Source organism: Tenrec ecaudatus, chromosome 1 (genome assembly GCF_050624435.1).
Source record: "Tenrec ecaudatus isolate mTenEca1 chromosome 1, mTenEca1.hap1, whole genome shotgun sequence".
Lineage (NCBI taxonomy): Eukaryota > Metazoa > Chordata > Mammalia > Afrosoricida > Tenrecidae > Tenrec > Tenrec ecaudatus.
The window spans coordinates 112188005-112204370 of NC_134530.1; the positions used below are offsets into that span (position 1 = coordinate 112188005).

The 16366-nt window shown below is 42.3% G+C and overlaps 1 protein-coding gene across 13 annotated transcripts in view; it reads left to right on the plus strand.

The window, feature by feature from the left end:
• Window positions 1-1807: 1807 nt before the first annotated feature.
• ADGRL2 (adhesion G protein-coupled receptor L2) overlaps window positions 1808-16366 on the plus strand; it is a 188569-nt gene continuing 174010 nt past the window's right edge. For 6 of the 13 annotated variants that reach the window (XM_075557573.1, XM_075557604.1, XM_075557623.1 and 3 more), the window contains exon 1: window positions 2713-3436. The gene's annotated coding sequence lies outside the window, so the exon portion shown is untranslated. Of the gene's footprint in view, window positions 1953-2126; window positions 2263-2711; window positions 3437-4211; window positions 4232-4584; window positions 4711-5125; window positions 5259-16366 lie in introns of those variants that run through there. The other 7 variants (XM_075557611.1, XM_075557615.1, XM_075557579.1 and 4 more) reach the window with 6 other exon arrangements.

A 16366-nucleotide genomic window follows, 5' to 3' on the forward strand; every position in this document is an offset into this window, starting at 1 on the left:
AGTTACTAAGGTCACTAAACAGAAACTTTAGCACAAGTTTTGCCTCCCAAAAGAAAATAGGATTAGACTGATCCATTCACTTATTGGGACTTCTTGTGAATCATGCCCAAGTGGGTGAAAAAGCGTTAAGGATGAACAAAAAGAAAGGGCTAAAAATTTAAAGTAAATACAAATTGTCATTAAGCTTCACATATTAATTTTGCTTTGCAATCCTAAATAAAATGAATTCACATACCAAGGGAAGCAATGATTGAAATGAACTCTGAGGACTGAACGAACTCTGAGAATTAATTCTACAAATTTGCCTTCATTTCAACCACTTTCAGTAGCCTGATTTAGGTGTAAGTAGCCTAAGGTGAGATCATTGTGGTTTTTAAGTATAACTTTTACTGATGTAAAAACTTAGGTACACAAGATTTCACAATATGCTGAATAAGTGCATTTCACTCAGCCTAGCACACATGCTGCATCCATAATATTTTGAATGACAGGAATTCCGAAGGAAAGTGTGTGCAGTTTTTAGTCCGAATACTTCAAGTGGTTCTTCTTTTAGAATGGTGAAAATATTAAAACATCGATACCTTTAAGTGAAAATAAATCTGATTATCATGGATTGTTGTTTTATCTAATAAGTTAAAATGAGTTGAAGAAACCTAGTTTCACTTATTTGCACAAATGCAAAATGAATTTATGATTTTTTTACAAGTGGAGACATTTTAACAAATTTAGAAGTGGCCAATATTTGAACTGAGTGTACAAGTATCTGGCTTAGTGACAAAATCATATTTAGAGTCTTCAGTCTTGAGGAATCTATTGTTAATGTTTTAATTACATTACTATGGCAAATGCTTTCTGAAGTATGACCACTGACCATACCCACAGAATAAAAATTATATATTGTATTGTGTCCGAAAGCCAAGGAGCTCAAGTTTCCTGGGGCTTCAGATCTAGAAGAATGATTTTTTTTTCCTGGAAAACAAAGGCAAGGGTGCTTATCTGAATGGTTACATTGGAATCAAAGTTAGAAATACGAGTCTACCTGAAAACTAGTCCCTGGCAGCTCAGACATTTGTAATTGAAAAAAAAAAATGACGGTTTGATTTTCCCTCCTAGGCACCACGACACTTAGCTGGTGTTTAAACATTTTGCAATCGTGGTTTGCACTGCTGGGATCGGTCGTCTGAGCTTGGGTCCAGCTCGGCTTCAGACCGACCCCGTCAGCAGCCGGGCGCGGAAACGCGTTCCGAGGACCCGAGCGCCAGCGGGTCCAACGAAAGGACGCGAGGGGAACCGAGCCAACAGCGCGGTCAAGTCACCGGCGAGCCAGCCTGGCAGCCTCCTTTCCGTCCCTTGCTCACCCTGGTGGGTTTAATAAAACACAGGCAAGATCCTCTGGTGAAATATAGGCAATAAAGTCAAAGTTTAGCTGGCTCTGAGTAACTACAAAGAAAAAGTCATTGCAATTAAAAGAAAATGCAACTTTCATTACGGAGCGCGCCGGAAATCTCAGGTATCAAAGCCGCATTAACCCCGGAGCGGCCCCCGCAGCCGGACGCAGGCAGTCGCCGCGCACGGACGGTCCCCGTCCCCGGAGCAGCCACACAAAGGAGGCCGCGCAGGCGAAAAGTTTCGGGGCCTCGGGCTCGCCGAGCGGAGACGAGGGAAAACCTGGAGACGGGGTGCGTAAGAGCCGCCGCCCGGGCGCCCCTCTGAAGTCCAGGCAGGAGAAGCTCCTTGGCCCGGAGGAAAAGGGGCGGGGGGGGGGCCGAGCCGCCGGTCGCCCCACCTCCCCCCGCGCCCCGCCTGCGAGGCTGGAACGCTGTGCTCGGCCGCGCTCCCCCCAAGACGCCCGGCTCCGTTCCCGAAATAAAATCAATGTTTGGAAAGTGCGTGCGTGTGTGCACAGGGTGGCGAGCGCGCGGCGGCGGGGCGCGCCGAGGGCTGAGCGCGCGGTGAGTGCAGTTGGGCGGCGGGAGGAGGCCCGGGGGCCGGACAGGCCGGGGTGGCGGCGGGAATCGGGTGCGGAGCCTGGAGACCGTGAGCAGCTGGGGAGGGGAGGGGAGGGAGGGGGCGCGAGCCGGCGCAGGTCGCTTCTGGGGCGCGTTCCGCCGCTGTGCGCGCGCGCCCCTGGCAGCCGCCGCCGCCTGCGCTGCCCGGACAGCCCTGCGGCCGCCCGCCGGCCGAGCGCGGCCAGAGTCCGGGCCAGACTGTGCCCGGGCGGCTCCTCGGCCACCGCCAGCAGCGCCCGAAGGGCTCGAGCGCGTGAGTGTCCCTTTGCGCTCCCCCCCCACCCCCATTCCCCCTGGCTCTCCCCCCAGCCCCCCCGCCCCCCGCCTGGGCGCACCGCCGCCGCAGCTGCTCAAATGGAGTGGAAAATGGCCATTGGGCGGCAATGAGTTATAGATGATCTGCTTCGCGTTTTGTACTTCGCTGCCTGTAATCTTGGGAGTTTGCCGGTGCCCCTTGCTGGAAACATCAGGAGCGAGAGATTTGTCCTTCGCCGCCGTACACGCTAATATGTTTATATGATTAGCCGAACTCGGGGGGGTGGGTGGGGTGGAGGAGGAGGAGGAGGGGGAGGCTGGAGGCTGGAGGTGACTCCAGTTCAGACCTCGCGGAGAGTCTGTGTCAGGACTTCACACTCCCCGGCCCCGCTCGCGCTCTCCCTCTCCGGCTCCGGCTCGCTCTCACTCTCTCGGCGCTCGCACACACGCCGAGGTGCTGGAGAGGCTCCGGAGCTCACCGGAGAATTCCCTGGGATTGCTGGGGGGGGGGGCGGGGGGCAGCTCCCCTCCGCCGCGGTGCGTCCCGAGCCTCGGCCTTTCTGCTCCCGGCTTCCCCGAGCCCAAGGGCTCGCCTTCAGCCCTTGCCCGGGCAGCGGCCACTGCTTCGCCTTGGCCGGGGGATCCGAACTGTGAAGAGGGGCCCCGCGGTCCTCCCGCCCCAGGCCGCAGGGTCGGCGCGAGGGGGACGCTCCGGGCGGCGGGGCTGCGCCGGGCCAGCGGAGTTGGTCTGCGCGCCCCTCGCCGGCCGCCGCTCCGAGGGGGCTCCCAAGTCTGCGCACCTCTGAAGGGCTTTGCCATCGCCTCCCCTTTTTGCTCTGATATCTGAAAAAAAAAAAAAAGATTTTTTTTAAGGGAGGGTGCCATTTGGAGGGGTGTGGGAAACTGCGGGACAATGTTGACTTAACCCCCGGAGGCGCCCCGCGCTGGCTGCTTGGCCGGAGGACACGGCGGCGGCCGCGCAGAGGACGCGCCGAGCAGCGGCGCGGCGCTGCCTCCCGCGCGGACACGGCGGCCGGCGCCCGGACGGGCTGTGCGCGCCGCCCCCCGCTCCCGGCCGGCCGGGGCCCTCTCCCGGCGGATCGGGGTCGGCGCTGCGCCTCTCTCGGCCCGGCCCTCGCCAGACGGCCTCCCGGGCGCGCTCGCGGATGGAGGTAAGAGCCGCCGGAGCGAACAATGTACCTCTGTGCCTGCCGCGGAGACCTGTTTGCTTTGCGCCCTCTGCCCGGGGGCGGATGCGGGAGGTGGGGAGAGCGGCGGGTTTGTTGGGTCCCGGTTGTTTGTTGATGTTCGTTCTGAACCCGGGTTCGACCCCGGGGAGGCCTAGGCCGCCCCCTCCGCCCCGTTCAGAAATCGATCCGAGAACTCTGCCCAGTCAGTCCCGCCTGCCTGCGCCCCCTTGCCCAGGGAGCCCTATTGTAGCGCGCTGCCAGGCATCAGCCCGCTTGCCGGGGCGGGGTGTGTGTGTGTGTGTGTGTGTGTGTGTTGGGGCGGTGGGGGGACGGAGGCAGGTTGGGGGGCGGTCGGATTTGAGTTGTGCATTTTTTGATCCCTTAAACGCTGGGGATCGGAAGATGCCCCTCACCCTTTCCACGGCCAGGCTGGGGAGCAGGAGTGTAAGGCGGGCCCTGGTCTGGGGGCGGGCATTGGGGTGCGGGCCGGAGCCCGGGCGGGGAGCGTGCCTCCGCCGTCCCCACGCTCGCGGGCTGGTCCCGACCAGTAAGTAAGTGGAACCGGGATGGCGAGAGGCGGCGGCGAGCGAGTTCAGGGGGAGTGGGCTCAGGGGGCGGGGGGGGGGGCTCGGGCGACTCGTCGCGGGTGGTGGGTTCTCGTCGCTGGTCGGTGATCTGGAGAGGCGAGGGTGACTGGAAGTGCAGCCAGATGTGGCCGGGCCGGCTCTCCGGGGGCCGCGGCTAGACGCGGCGGCGCGGCGGCCCCGCAGGGCCGAGGTGCGGGGCTGGGGACCGGGCTGCAGGCGCGCAGGGTGGCGGCGCGCAGGGTGGCGAGCCGAGGGAGCCTCCCGGAGCCACAGTGAGAGGGCAGCAGCGGGCCGCGTTGGGCCGGCAGGGGACGTTCCGGTGCAGGCTCCGCGCTGGCTTGGGCACTGGGAGCCCTGCGGGAACCTGGAAGTAAGATGGGGTGCAGAGTGGGGAGCAGCGGGGCCGAGGCGTGGGAGGGGCGTGAGGAAAGGGGAGACCCCCGGGCTACGTAGCGAGGGCTCCTTGATTGGCTGGGAGACCCTCGGGCGGAGGGGCCGGGACTAGGGAACCGACCGCCGCGACGCCGCTGTGGGGAGGCACTTTGGCCAGACTCCTCCGCTTGGGACCTGCAAAGTTTGGTCCTTTCACTGAACTGCGGGCCTTTGGGTGAGGGCAAGGCGCCGAAGTTTTAACGTAGCACCAGAATGTCTGAGCCGAGGCTAAGGAACGTATGTCTTTCATTTATTTTCTCTCTCTTCACTCTCGTCATACAAGCCGAGTTGGAGGGGACCCGGGCTCCGGTGCGGGCCGTTGAGCGATCTTCCAGGGACTCCTCCCATCCCCTGACTCCTCATTCTTTACCCGGTCGCTGGCCCCCTCCTTCCGTTCTTCCCGATGGAAACTGTGTTGTCTCCAATTCCGACGGAGCAAACGCTTTCCGCCTGTTCCTTGAAAGGTGTCAGGCTGCTTAGCAGCTTCTTTCTCGCAGCAGCCTGGGACCGTCTGAGCTGCAGCCACCAGCCATATGGTTCCCGTTACCGGGGCCAGGTTCGCAGGCGCTGTTCTCCCACCCTGCCTGCCCCCAGCGCTGCTTGCCTTGCGCATTCTTTGCAGTGCGCGTCCTTCTCTCTTCCCCTTTCCAGACGCGCGCCGATTTCGCGGAGGTAGTTGGTTCATTCAGTTAGTTCTCTGCCAGCGTTTGTGTCTGGAACGGACCCCACCGAGCTTGCGCTTTGATCGGCTGGAGTTGCACAACGATGAAAGTCACATCCGTTTGGTAAATAATTACCTGTGGGGATCTCGCTTGGTAAATCAAATTTGACCCTGGGCAAACCTCAGAAGAGGAGAACTGGTAAAGTTAGTATGGGTCCGGAGAGAGCAGTTTCTGTGGTGTCTTTTGCAGGCGGAATTTCAAGTTATGATGGGACACTTTTGACTTGGGTAAAGGCACCTATGTATGTTAAATGTAACATTCTTCAGATAGACAGTGGTGAAGATACACAAAGTACTTTGTGTCCTACGGTCTGCTCAGGTGTGCCTTGGGACTTTTTGTTGGCCTCCACCCCCATAAATTTATGCAAGATGGAAAGAATACTGCCGAACAAATGTTCTGTTGTTTAGTTTCTACTGACATTCCGATTCCCCCTTTTGTTGCCTGCCTCTAAAAGAGGTGCCATTTCACATCATTCTGCACAAATTGTTTGAATTAATGCAAGTGTGAATTCTTACGGTTTGAAGGGGACTATTAGCATATCAAAGGTTTCTTCGCTCCAGCTCAATTGAGAAAACTTCAGCCTGTCTTCCATTTGCTTCCAAGCGGAGGCCCAAAGGGCAATGAGACTTGTAAAGGGTAAAAATAGGGAGGTTGGTTCAGGCTGTGTTTCTGGACTTTCACTGTTTTGTAATTATATGAGCATAAAACATTGTCCTTTACGCTGGGGCTCTTGCAAATGGCAAGGCACTTATTTTCCATTGATAAGTCGTTTGTTCCTAGAAAAAGGGTGACTTTTTATGACTGTCAACCTGATTTTTTTTGGGGGGGGGGTCCCTTCAGTAGAAGAGACACAGTGGGAAAACCTTTCCTTCTAACTCCATACTTCTGAAATAGGGTTCACAATTGGCTGTATTAGTAAAATGAGAAAGACCTTTTGTCTGTGAAACAATAGGAATCTCATGGTTAAAGTCCATTTATTTTTACACCTAGAAGACTATTTGGAATGCCAATTAATGTGAAAAAAAGTTGGTGAAGGATTTGAAAATAAAAACCCAACAGTAACTTTATTGTAAACTTTTGTTACAAGTGTAAGTTTGAAAAAGATTTCTAAGTGTTAAAGGCCCAGGTTTTTGTGAATTCAATTTGGGCATAATTCCCTAAGTATTGTTTTGTCTTAAAATGGCTTAAACACAGCAAACTCTCATTGTTCAGTGTAGTGTTGGCTTGTAATTTCTTACAATATTTTCTTATAAAAGCATATAATTGCTTTTGTTCTTTCTTAAACATTTACAAAGAGATGTTTCAGATTCTCAACTCAGTGAAGAAACAAGTCTGAACAAGTTCTTGGGTCATTTTGGTCAATTTATGGAGGGTAGAAGAAGGTCAGTGGGTTAGAACTTTCATCTTCAACATCAGGAGTAATATTTTGTCTTTTTAAAATTTTATAGAACCTAGTTTAAGATAAAGGTGACTTTCAAGGGAAATTTTGGATATTTGTTTTGCCTTCGATGGTAGATTCAATAAATTGATATATCTTTTTTTAATAGAAGGGACTTATTACAAATGTAATAAGTAATTATGTATCAATGGTGAAAATGAACTCTGGAATAACACTTTGAGAGGAAGAGAATATTATTAATCACTGAACATGTCTAGTCTTCTGTTTAATAAGGTGTTATTATTAAAGATTTTTTAGATTGAGGGGCGTTTGGAGTTTTTTTAAGTGCCATTCAAATTGTATATCATTACCCTGGAATTATTTATAATACTCTATTTATTTGATTCCATCAGTTGTATAAGAAGTAGTTTTATGGTAAAGAAAAAAAAATCTCACATTGATGTAATTGCGATTATTGCTCTTAAGTTGCTGTTAACTAGTCTGCTTTGAATGCAGAGTGCTATAAAGAAAACACATTATCCTTTAGAGCTATTAGTGATAATCTAAAAATTGTCATGAAAACATTGCTCTTCATTTTATATGATGGTGATCCTGAATTCAGCAAATCTCTAAAGGTGTAAAATGCAATGAAATAAGATTTTTCAACATTTAGATGACAAAATTGGACTACTTAGAGAAAAATTAATGTGTTGTAGAAGCACTTCAGCTGCCATTTTCAATCACTGTGGGTTACTATGTGTTGGCAACAGAATACAAATTTAGAACTGCAGATAGCTCTGGGAACAGGTAGTTGGGGAAATCAGAATATTGAATCATATGGGGGTAGAACAAACCAATTACTTCAGGTTTTGACTTGAGAATTTCTATTTCAAAGTTTTTCCAGGCTTTTGACTCTCTGCTTTAGTAATTGACGTACATCAATGCAGACAACAAAACGACCAAATGTTATAAAAATTAATATAGGCTCTCACATTCAGCACTACAAGTCCTAATTGAAGACAAGCAGTTGGAGTTTTTATTGCTGCTGTTTTCACAATTGACAGCAATGTTAACACCAAGATTCTGGGAGTTTTCCGTCTTAAAATGAGCAAGAGGAGAGCTTTAAAATTAAAGTTTTCTTCTTGTTAGATACTTGATCATTTTAGGTTTCTGTGTTTTATCAAAAAAGATTACATTAGGATTTTAATGTCTTAAATAATCTAGGAATATGTGAACTAAGTTGAGGCGTCTGGGAGGTCAAGGGGTAAATGAAAACCTGCTAACCAGAGTAGTAAGATTTTATTGCACCATTTTCTATCAGAATATTTTTGTAGTTTAACTTTTGTTAGGAAGTAACACTTAGCTACTTGACAGGTGTAGCATGGGATAAAGCGCGTGTTACAGTGTATTGCAAGGTGTGGGCTAAACACACTTCTAACTACCTGAGCGCTATTTCTTCACTTTGAAGAAGAATTCATAACTCTTGCTCATATGTTGCCGCTTAAACAGATGGCATGTACCTAGAATAACACATTTTTGGAAATGGAAGAATGTAGTAGCGTAAGATTTACAATATTAAAATTTCTTCAACGACTGCAGCGCTATTTTTGCCTATTGCTGTTTCACTGTATCTGATTTTCAGTCTGGAAGGGAGTGGGGTGTGTATTTGACATGCTGGTTTTTCTGTAGAGAAAGTCATGAAAAATTTAAGATTATGTTCAATCTGATGAGTAGTAGCAATAAAATACATACTTAGGAAAAGGTGCATGAAATTATTTTTCAAAATATGTAGCTAAAACTGCAAAATTAATGCTTTTTATAAAGCGTTGAACCACAGCAACATCGACCGCTGGATCTGAAAATGCTTGGAAGTCCTGTTCAGGGTTTGGTCATAGTTCTGGTAATTTGTTTAAATAATAGTTCAAGTTACTTAAATAGATAACTGTTCTCTCACTATCTTGAAAAAGATGAAAGCATTTCTGTTTAAAAGTATATTGCAACCATAGGATAGTTGAAGTCCCTTACATAACACTAATTACCTATAGCCCCACCCACATATCCATCTCTTGGAACAATTCTTAAAGATTGAAGATTGAAAGGTCGAAAAGAGTTTGCTGCAATTAGACTTGATGTTATCAGAAAAATATCTTAAATCTGTTCTCTAAAATCCTTTTGGCTAACTCAGGGTGCTTCCAGAGATCAGGCAAATGGTGATTTCTTTTTAGTGTTTACAAAATAGCACGAAGATAGTGTCTGTTTCATATTGAGATTATAGGTAATTATTGGGAAAAAGGGTTTAGAATCCTCAAACAATGACATTTTCCTAGACGGTGTGATCTTGACAGCTAGATGTTGTAACGCCTCAATTTTGTTTCGACACAAAAATGGCAACCTGAGTTTAGTATAGGTTTTGTTAAATATGTGTATTGAACTACAAAAATTCTTTATTAAAATGTAAGTAGATGATTCTTTTTAGGTGAGCCCCATTGTATCATGAAAATTAGGTCCTAATTAGCAAAAGGACTCAAATGTATTTTTCGGTTCTAATTTTAGTCTGATGGACTACATTAGGCAGTGATTTGCGAATGCTTTTTAACATTTCTTACCCAGTGATTTGTCAAGAATCTCAGTTCTTCCATACTTGACAAATAAATATTGTCCAAAAAAGGTAGATAGAACGAAGGAACCACGCGCGTCACCCCTACAAGTGCCGTTTGCAGCAAAGTGCTATTGATTGCTTGGGAAGTACAGAGCAAGTTTAAATACAATTTGTTTAATTACGACAAAATGCAGTTTTATGAAGTAATATAGTTTGTCTTCAAAGAGGATTTTTCGCATTGTGTGGTGGTAAGTAAAATCCCACCACAGTTGTATAAATTTGCTCAATTACCAGAACGGCTAAAAGAAAAAAAATCAATTTATGTTGAAAAACAGCAGAAATTACATTACCTTGGTTAGTAAGAGCTTGCCAGCAGTGTCTGAATTGCTTAATATTATCAAAAGTTACCATGTTTCACAGTGTAAGACTTTTGGCGCCCGTTTAAATATGCTTGCATCTCGTTTCTTTGGTGACTTCTCTCCCGTGAACATTGTTTTCTTTCTGCCTTCCATCTTTGATTTTTATGGAAGCTGTTGCATTTACGTTGAACATACAAGACATGATTTCGTCATTGCTTTAGAGGTTTGTGTTTGGTAGTTGCTTTCTCAATGTATAGAATTTGCAATCAGTTGAGAGTTTACATCAGTGCAGTGAAATATCCAGTGTAATTTTATGAATCAAAAGAACCTAGTCTATCAGGGAGAATAACTAGGCTGTCAGCAACAGAAGAACATTTATGAAAAGTTTTTATTGCTGACTCTAGAATTACACCAAATTATATGTCTTGAATTCTTAGAGTGGAGAGTGGTTTGGGAGTCAGGGTAGCCCCGTGCGCAGCACCTGTTTTGCTACCACCTTGATTCATTCTGGCACCCAGATTTATCCAATTGCCAGAACAGGCCCAGCCACTGCTTTAAGCTACCCGGCTGTTTGTAGGTCATGAAGTCAACTCCCTGGAATTTCGGGAAACCAGTTGAAAAGGGAGGACAAATGTCACTCTAAATAGAGATGTTTCAATCAGATTTCAGCCTGAGGGTAAAATTTAGGCCTGTTTTAGCCCGGATGTGATGTCTCCCTCTACAGAGCACAGCATTAATCACGACCTGACAAGAAAACGTATGCCGAGAAAAACGGGCCCCTGTTGGTCTTGTCATTGATTTTTCCAATCTGTGAGAAGTGCATTCCGAACATTTCAGTTCACACACAGGGATTGCACTCATCGTAGGCTCTGCATTTTGGTGTCACAATTAGTTGCCTTAAAAGAAGCCTATTTAGCACTGAAAAAACTTTGAAGGCCAATTTTTAGGATCAATTCAATAGAAATATAAGATTAAAAGACACACTGAACAGAAATACAGGGCCAATATATCATCTGTATTAAGATGAACTGAATGATGTTGAAAATGTTTCTTTTTAGATTTATTTGGTAATTGGAAGGGAAAAACGAATTATTCTTGTGCATGGAAGATGGGAGAAATTGAAAAAAAATGATAGCTTTAGAGTTGGCATCAATTCAAACATATTATGTTAAAACAAAGCACCCTGTATCCTTTTCTGTCTGATTAACAGAACCTTTAGCCATTGTAATAGGGAATAGGAATGTGCTCCAAAGTTCCTAATTGAGAGATAAATAAACAAATGAGTTAGTTTTACTCTTTCAATTCTAAGATGATAGTATTTAACCCCGTTCTTGGCTAAATGTATACACACATCCCACAATTCATAGATAAGTTTAGGCTCTGTGAATCCGTATATTGATACTTGTTTACAATATTGACAAAAATGAGCAAAAGTGTAAGTTTAGGATATAAAATGCGTGTTATTAGAATAACCTTTATAATGACTTTGAAGATGATAGGACAGTCAATCTTTATTTTCCTCTCAAAAGCATTTCATATCTTTGGAACATGAGATGCTTGTAGTAGCCAACCTGTGTAAAATGTATAAAACCTGTCTAAAAATTGACTCCAGTTACACAGCAAACTGGTTATGATTGTTCTGGAGTTACATGACTTGAACACATCTTCCCTGCCATCTGCCCCTGCTCCCTGCCCCCAGTCCAAACCAAATCCACTGCCTTGGAGTTAATTCCTGCTCCCAGTGACCTTATTAGGACATAGAACTGCCCCAGCGGGTTTAGGAGGTGATGCATCTTTAAGGTAGCTGTCTGCCTGGTCTCTTTCTGGAGGAGTGTGGCTCCTCTGTGCTGTAACCACTGTGCCACCAGCACTCCTTAAGCTCACTCAGTTGTGAAAAGTGATTCTTGGCTGCTGATGTTGATGTTGAAAATAGCTTCCTTTTTTTTTTTTGACTGATGCTTTCTCTCGTAGAAAATAGTAAACAATTCTTGTAGAAAGCAAAAAGTGAATTCTGTTTTATTTGCAAAACAAAGTCATTCCTAAATTTGCAAATACTGTGCCAGGAATTTTCCACGAGTGAATTATTATGTGATATTAGATAAGACCATTCATTGATAAAATTTTTGCTTTATAGAATCTCTATTGCCTGAATCATTTCTCAGCTAAAATCTAAATAAGAAAAAGAACCTTGCTGAAACGATGGTCCTTTGGTCTTTACTTTGAGGGAAAGTACGTCTATGTGAAATAATTGTTTCTTTAATTCCCAGAGAAGTTTCACTGGTACATCCACATGGACATTTTATTTGTCGGCATTAAAAGCCAAACACTTTATAGTATATGTTATAGTGGCTATTGATAAAAAATTACAGGACACATTAATTTTTAAAAAAATCATTTGATTGGGGCTCGTCCACCTCGTAACAATCCACACGTCCATCCATTAAGGACACATTTCCTTGGCAGCATTTTCTTCACTCAGCTGTGTACCTCGTCTCGTAATGTACACTGCGTTAAAGACACTTTAAACAACATTCCTTTTTTTTTGTGGCTATGTCCAAGAGAGTTGGGGAAATGTTGATTATTGGTAATGTTATATCCTTAAACATTTATATCTGTCATTATACATATGCAGATTTTTATAGTTGAATGGGAAGTTAAAATATATGGTAAAATAGATGTACTGAAGGTATTCTATCCTTTTTTATTTTAAAAAGATGGCCAGAACACTAAAATTTACATGAAAATTGTGACCCATATATTTTTACTTTTACTAAGGACATTGAATTATTTTTGTCATAAGTATGACCATATTGTGTGGTAAGTGCTTCCTGTTGACAGTTTAATAGATGAGTAATAGAGCTGATTAGAACCCCCTCTGCTTTTTCTGCTGCAAGTGTTATGATCGAAACCACATTTCAGATTACTAATTTTAAACTAGGTATACAACTTGAATATTTAATAATGTATGTGAAATGTTTTTCTCTTATGCCTAGAAAATTCACTTACAGCCTATATAGTCTTTGTTTTTCCCCTTACAGTATTTCCTTTGTCACACTGAAGAAAAAGAAATGCAATTGATATTTCTGTTTCTCTATGGTTTAGCATGAAATTTAAAAATATTAATTTGGAATTAATACATATATTATTCTATAGTTCAGTCACATCAAGAAGAATTGTGCAGTTGCTACCACCATCAGTTTCCACACATTCTTTTTCTTCCTGGATTCTTAACATTGTTCCCATTTTAACTTCCCCATCAAGCAATGCTTTAGTATATCTTTTATCATTGTTTAGTAAGCATCTCAGACTTAAAAAAATAACTTTTTGTTAGCTTGTCAGTTCATCTTTGGTAGATAAAATTGAATTTGCCTTGGATTTCCAGTCCCTGTTCAAAAGTTGTAAAGGTGTGGTGTGTGTAAGTTGGAAGGGGAAATATTCTCCAACAATTTTTAACACCTCCCAGGGACTTGGAAGCTGTTTCTCACTTTGTTTGTTTTCTAGTCCCTTGTCAGACTTGGACTATATCTCTGTATATACATCTGAAAAGGAAAATGGCAAAAGACAACATTGTGTCAACAGAAATGTAAAACAAATTACTAAAGAAAAAAAAAACTACAGAAAGATAAAGAGCATGTTGCAATCCAAAGCAGCATTCAATTATTAGAAAGAGATGTCTTTTTCACCAGTAAATAATCTATAGATTTAAGCCTCCTAATTTATTAAGATGAGAACAAAATGTAGGTGTTGTTACATTCCTAGAGAATTAATCATTTATCTTTCACTGTAAATAGATCCTAAGATGGTATCTTTGTTTGCTTTGTTTTCAGAAGATGAATCAGATAGATGGGTTGGGCAGCCTTCTTGGTGGTCCATCATTTCAGACTGATGCTGGACAAGCAAGGCAATGTTTTCTTTTCCTTGAAATACACTTTGCTTGAGCTCTTAGGTGACTTGGTACAAAAGTTTGTGTATCTTGACTGCTCAAGCTATGTCAGGACGGAGGACAAGAAGAATCCTGCTGGACCACACATTTTAAAGACTTGTTGTTTAAATCAAATAAGTGGTGAGGAGGAAACAATGCTGGATAAGAGTTGTGCATAAAAACGTTGACCAAATCCCCAGTAATTTTACACAGGCAACCGACTGTATTTTTCAGATATTTTTGCTCATTGTTATTACCTGTAGAGGGAGCTTGTATGTGAGATAAAATCATCAAGACACTATAAATCAATAATTTCCCATTTGATAATTATATCTTTTTAACAACATTCTTAATTTTTATTTGAGAAAAATGTTCCAAGAAAAGTAGGACAGTTTTGAAAATAGTCAAACTATAATGAAATTTAGGAGGCTCACTGCTAATTTTTGCAATTTCCAGTATCCACAGATTACAGATGGGCCCTTTCTTATTAAAAAAAAAATAGCTTGAAAGATAACAGTAGCAGTCACGTCTATTTTGAGATTTACAAATTTGGTGAAAGCTTTGGGAGAGTGATAGCACAACCGTATCTTGCTTAGTCATCATTAAAGAGAGAACTTAGCTTTTGTTCCCATATTATATAAAATACTATCACTAAACATTAATTAGCAAAGTACATTCTTCAATGTTTCATATATCAAATTAGATGAGTGCTAGCTGTTTTTTTTTTCATAAAAGCAAAATCGGTGTTGAATCATGGCTTTTGTTTGCAATGATCAGGGTAGTGTCACTTAAACTTGGAATCTGCCAGTCAGGACATAGTATTGAGTGATTTAGAGAACTGTTGATGAACTTGGAACGAATGAATACTGACAAAATAGACAGTACTTGAATAGATTTTTATGGAATCTCCCTCTGAGTTTTTAACAGATCTCCTTGAGGTGTATTGGTGATCAGGAGTGAGTTTCCAGGAGCATTGAGGTCTTTTTAGTGAGCATAATATTTCACAATGCCAATAAAACAATTGTGCAACAAAATTTGGTGATAAGACATCATATTCAGTGATGTATTTTGCCTTTTGTTTGAAGTAGAGATTATATACTATGTATTCTTGAAAATAGATACAAAGTTCTGTTTTTTACCAAGCAATGGTAAAGCAAGTGTTTTGCATTTAAAGGGTTTATTTATTAATGCCAGTCATTGTGTAGGATTTATTATTTTATTAGCTAATCTTTAATAATGCAAAAAATCAGCTTGTAATTCTCACACCAATGAGCCGAAACGGAGATTCCGGGTAGTGGCATGGGCTACTGTATCAATATTACCCTCTCAGCATGGTCCTGTGTTATCTCAAGAAGTCTGTGCTATATTTATGCAGAGCATTTTCATAAAAGGGTAAGAATATTAGCAACAGTAATTGTACCTCAATAGGATTACAATGGTATGTTTTGCAAAAGTCCATAAATGCTCCTTTTGTATAGACTTTTCATTGCCTAATATACTTTTTTGTCCTAAATATTATTGTAAAAGAAGATTTCTTAACATCACTGGCACTAAATAATGCTAGGGAAGGGAAAGCCGAATCTGATAATGCAGTTCATTATTCTTTCCCCCCTGTAAAACCACACACTTACCACACAGGGAGGTAAGGGTTACTAGAGAAATTCATTCTAGGAAAATTGTTCCGTGAAGCACAGTAACTGTCACAGAGTGCATAACTTCTCCGAGGTTATTGGAAAGGCACAGCCAACGGCTAGGGTAAGTTCTACTGCATTGTGTTAAATTTGAAGATAGAGTTTTAGGTGCTTTTTAAAATCGTGAAGTTTGAATCAATTGCAAAGAAATTATATTATTGAAAAGTTAACTGAATTATTGTACAAATATTTTTATAATATTTGGTATATTATGGTATAGTGGTTAATTGATAGCTGTTTTGCACTTAAAACCCTGCTGCTATTTAAACATTCTCAAGTTTCTATTAAATATTTTAAAATTAATAAATGGTTATGAATTGTATCACATCTTCTGCCCATTTCATTATATGTAATTTAATCATAAATATCCAAGTAAAATTTACTCTTGCTGCTATTTGAGCAGTTTGTTGGTTTTTAAGTGAAATATGAGGATCATATAAAGAATATTTTTTCAAGTATGGTGAATGAATGTATCCTGAATATAAATTTCAAATCTCTTAAGAGTAAATGTTAGAAAATTTGGAGTTTCATTAAAAAAATTCCCATGTTTTATACTAGTCTTCGAACGAAAAGTCATATATCTTAATGTGTTAAACATTTTAAATATAAGTTAACAAAATGTGTAATCCTCAATAATATGTATCCAAAATGTTATGTATGTCTACATGAAGGCACTAGTAGAGAAAATAATGTGTTGGAAAATTTTGAAAATGTACCCATGTTTGAAATTTTTGTTATTAGCAAGGATTTAAAATATTTAATTTGAATTACAAAATAGATATTAGATTTTTTTGCTTCTATTATGTTTCAAAGCGATAGCCTTCTTGTTTATTTGATAATTTCCTAAAATTGAAATTTGATGAAGATTTTTTAAAAGGGTACTCTTTTTGTACAATTTATATAACAAGACTTAAAGCATTTATATGATATTGCTAATTCAAGTTGTCTTTGGCTGTGAAAATATTACTATATCTTAGATTAGTAAAGTTTTAGTAATTTTATAAATTATAAAATACCACAAATTTTTTTTTAACAATTTAAATATGATTGCTTTTGTATTGTCTCTACCTTAAAGTAAGCATCTAAGAAAATACTTGGGACTAAGAATAGAAATACTGTGTAGTCTTTATATTGTAATATGTGCCTGGTTAATAAAATTGTCTTTTAAGATTCATATGTAAGAGAAAATCCTTCTGGTAAAATTACTTAATCAGTGATAAAT